We start from the raw sequence: 4,743 nt of genomic DNA, 5'->3' as shown, positions 1-4,743 counted from the left end.
GCAAGCCTGTTCTTTTTACTCCCTGAAGAGGAATGCACGGGGGCCAGAAGGAAGAGTCCCTGTCCTCGGAGAGGGACGGGCTCCTGCGCTGAGCCCCTGGGGGGTGGGGCGGGGCCCGTCTGCACAGGGGAATGTGCAGGGGGTTCTCTTTGCCCCTTCCCAGCTCCACACCCTTGGGTGGGTTCCTCTAGTCTCGTGGTTTGTCCGTCTGTACTGGGAGGGTGGTGACTGGCCATCTCACCCACGGCTGTGGGAACAGACTTTCCTGCCTGCTCACTGTTGGCTCTTGTCCTTATGCAGACTCCGGGATTAGAATTACCGAGGCGAGGCTGGCTGCCTCCCAACACGGAGCAGTGACCAGGTCAGCTGTGACCTTGAGTTCCACGGCTGACCTCCAGGGGCCTCTCCGTCATGACAGATGGGCACACCGAAAGCTTTCCCTTCCAAATCAGGGTGTGATACGGGGCAACTGGGTGGCTCAGTTGGTTAAGCGTGGAACTCAAGTCATGACCGCAGAGTCGTGAGATCGAGCCCCATGTCGGGCTAAGTGTGGCATCTGCTTGGGATTCTCTCCCTCCCCCACACCCACCCCTGACACGTGCGCTCGGTCCCTCTCAATAAAATCTTAAAATCTTAGGAAAAAAGCGGTGTGTGATCTAACCTGTCCACTTCCCATTTTTCCTTGTTTACTGCAGTCACATCCATGTAACAAATGTACGTCCTTAGCCATCGTTAAGTGCGCTGTTAGCGGCATGACGTACATTCGCATCATTGCGTAGCCGCCCTCGCCGTCCAGACCTCTGTGTCCTGCAAAACCGGAACTCTGTGTCCTGCAAAACTCGTCCCCATGAAACGACCGCCCCGCCCCGGCCACCACCCTTCTGCTTTCTGTTTGCAGGACTGACACTCCCTCCCGAGAAGGCAGCCCGGCAGTATTTTGTCTTTGGTAAACACTTGATTTAGCATAAAATTCTCAAGGTTCCCCCGTGTTGTAGCCTATTGTCAGAACCACTTGCCTTTTTTTTGTTTTTTAAGTTTGTTTTTTTTTTTAAAGACTTTATTTATTCATTTGACAGGCAGAGAGAGAGGTGGAAGCAGACTCCCCGCCGAGCAGAGAGCCCGATGCGGGGCTCAATCCCAGGACCCTGAGATCATGACCTGAGCCGAAGGCAGAGGCTTTAACCCGCTGAGCCGCCCAGGCTCCCCTAAGTTTTTATTTTTAAGGAGCACCTGGGTGGCTCAGTCCATGAAGTATCCAACCGTAGATTTCAGTCCCGGTCATGGGATCAGGACCTGCCTCGGGCTTTGTGCTGAGCAGGGGGCACTGGAGATTCTTGCTCCCTCTCCCTCTGCCCCTCCCCAACCCGCCCCTGACCCTGTGCATACTCAAAAAGCAAAAATTAAATGATCTCTACACCACCGTGGGGCTTAAGCCCACAACCCCGAGATGAAGAATCACATGTCCCTGGGTGCCTGGGTGGCTCAGTCGTTAAGTGCCTGCCTTCAGCTCAGGCCCTGATCGCAGGGTGCTGGGATGGAGCCCACATTGCGCGCTCTGCTCGGTGGGAAGCCTGCTACTCTCTCTCCTTTGTGTTCCTCCCTCACTGTGTCTCTCTCTGTCAAATAAATAAATAAATAAAAATAAAAGTCGCATGTCCCACCAAATGAGCCAACCAGGTGCCCCTGAACTTGCTTTTTCAGGCTGAAGAATCCTCCCTTGGGTGTAGACCCCACATTTTGTGGACTCCTCCATCCCGCAGTAGACACTTGGGTTGCTTCCACATCTTTTAGCTGTTGTGAAGAACAGCAGCCTTCCCACGATAACGAAGGGCCTCTTTGATGCTAATAAAGATCTACCCGTGTGTGTGATTTAAATTCCGCTTGAGCCTTTCGAACCCCAGTTTCAAAGCTCTGTGACACAGGTGCACAGTGACCAACCATCCTCTCCCTCGAAGCACTCCAAGGTGGCTCTTTTCACGCACAGCAGTGAGATCAGCGGGGAAACAAAGGCCCTTTGCATTGCCATTGCGAGGCAGAGGCTAAGATAAATGTCTGACTCATCCAGGATGAACTTTAATGAGCGTTTCTGACTTTAAGAAGGGACAGCTCAGAAGGACTCGTCTCCATTATTAGGAGAGTTTAAGCGCTAGGGGTAGAGATGAGTAAGATGTATTCCCTGCCACCCAGGAGCCCAAGTCACCAACTTAAAAAGGAGCAGACACTGATTCACGAGAAATTCAGAACAGGGTCTCTGCCCTGAAGTATCCAATCTCAAATTCTTGACCAGCCCCGGAAGACGACATGGTACCCCGTCCTCAAGAAGTGGGAACCTAAAGACCCCGGCAGCCCCCATACCTTCCACGCCCGCTCACACTCTCCGCCTCTGTCGGCCCTGGGAACGTCCCAGTTCTTGGATCCACATAAGATTTGACTTTGCCTCTTGTGCCTTGCTGGGTAGAGAAAGAAGGGTTTTTCTCGTGCATGACGTCATGGCTCGGAATGCCAGCTCTGCGCCACCGGCTCCAGGGACGAGGCAGTGTCCTATCCTTGGAGCTGCCACCGCTGATCTGCTTCTGCACCTGGCAAATCCATGACTACCAGCCGCTGTCACCACGTCTCAGACCGAGGTCAAATGGGAACACGTGACCCACCCATGGTTGCTCTTACTGCTTATTTAATCTTTCCCTGGATTTTGGGCAAATGTTCCATCTCAACAGTCACAAAGACTTTTCCAATAAAAACCATACTTGAGCAGACAAAGGGTATTTTGTCCCTTATGCTACTTCTGTGGCCCCGACTGTGTCCAGTCAATGTGCCTTCATTCACAAAAGTAAATTGTGGAATTCCTCAAATTTCTCTAAGACAGGACCCAGCCTTCTTTTCTTCCCTGGTCTTTGGGCAAGTTGAACTTCTGTGCCTCGGTTTTCCTATCTAGAATTGTGGTTCAGGGGCGCCTGGGTGGCTCAGTGGGTTAAAGCCTCTACCTTAGGCTCAGGTTGTGATCTCAGGGTCCTGGGATCGAGCCCCGCATCAGGCTCTCTGCTCAGCAGGGAGCCTGCTTCCCCATCCCCACCCCCGCCTGCCTCTCTGCCTACTTGTGATCTCTCTCTCTGGCAAATAAATAAATAAAATCTTTAAAAAAAAAAAAAAAGAAGAAGAAGAAGAAGAAGAACTGTGGCTCAATTCCAAATGAGAAAATAATAAATGTGAGTTCTCAACCCCCTCCGAAAAGTAAATATGTGAGCTGAGAGATGTGTGAACTCAGGGAAGACAATCCTTTATACCTCAAAAAACTCGAAAAAAAAAATTTTTTTTAAATTTTTATTTATTTATTTGACAGAGAGAGATCACAAGTAGATGGAAAGGCAGGCAGAGAGAGAGAGGGAAGCAGGCTCCCCGCTGAGCAGAGAGCCCGATGCGGGACTCGATCCCAGGACCCTGAGATCATGACCCGAGCCGAAGGCAGCGGCTTAACCCACTGAGCCACCAGGCGCCCCTCGAAAAAAAATTTTTAAATAAATACTTAACATACTAATTTCCAAAGAAAATAAAGACAAACGGGAAAGCATCTAGCCTGCGGTAGAGCAAATGCTCCAGAAACACAATTGAGCAGATTTGTCTTAAATCCCCAAGGCGTGGAAGGCCCCCTCAGGGTCACAGGAACCACCCAGGACTTCTGGCTAGAGCGAGGGAACTCCCATCTAGAGGATGGTTTTTCTGAGCGCTCGTTTCTGGGGTCACACTGACGGCTCAGAGTGCTGCGACAGACCCCAACACCCCAATTTTCTCAGATCCTTCTCCTTGCCCAGGAGACTACAAGACAAATTGCTGAAACCCCCCCTTTTTGTGTCCAGACAGGCATCATCCTGTCATGCGGTTTGTTACTAGAAGAGAAAATCCACTTTTGTTGCAAAAATCTAGTGAAACTGGCGAAATGGAGAAGTAAGGCAATGCTCCAGAAAAAACGGGTTCACACTAGTGACTTGACAGACCTTTGGCCACTTGGACCAGGCATATTTTATGTCCTTCTCTGGGGGGCCCCCAAGGGAGCCGCCACTTAAAGGAAAATTCCTTGATGGGTTCTAACCCACAGGTGACTGGAGTCCAACCCACAGACCACTCAGAGGACCACACTGTGAGGCCACTTCCCCAAAGGTAACCCCAGCAGACAGCAGGACCTTCCACATCCTCTGTGGTTTGGAAAGAAGCTTCCTCTGTCCTCCTGTGGGTCGAGGCAACAGGCCGGGCAGCAGGTGCGGCTCCTTCCCAGATGGCTTAGAGGGCGGAGCCTCTTCAAAGCCCAGCCCAGGGGACCAATCTGGCAAGGCGATCCCTGAGACCCTTGTCTTATGAAGCGTCCAGCCCAGCACCAGGAGCTAGAGAAAGCGACCAGCTTCCCCCAAGTACCTGCTATCTCCTTCCACCCTCTGAATGGCTTCTGTTTTCCACAGCAGGAGAAGGGCTCAGTGAGGGAAAGTGACTTTTTAAAGCTCATCCAGCTAGAAAGCACCCAGTGCGCATCGTAACCCAGGTCTCTGGGGCCACAGCCCAGCTCCATTCCCCGCACCACACTGCCTCTTGGCAAGGCCATCCTAGCGAGCCATTTCTCTGAACCCAGCCATTCTGCTTGCTGTGGGGGGGTCTGGGTTCCCCAGGCAAGAGGTCCGTCAGGCTTGGGGCTGGGCTCTGGAGGAGGACATGGGGACTCGGAGAAGTCACCTGCCCACACTACGAATCTCATTA

The sequence above is a fragment of the Neovison vison genome, chromosome 2, assembly GCF_020171115.1.
Source record: "Neovison vison isolate M4711 chromosome 2, ASM_NN_V1, whole genome shotgun sequence".
In the NCBI taxonomy this organism is placed as follows: Eukaryota; Metazoa; Chordata; class Mammalia; order Carnivora; family Mustelidae; genus Neogale; species Neogale vison.
Note: the sequence above shows the minus strand (reverse complement) of the source record.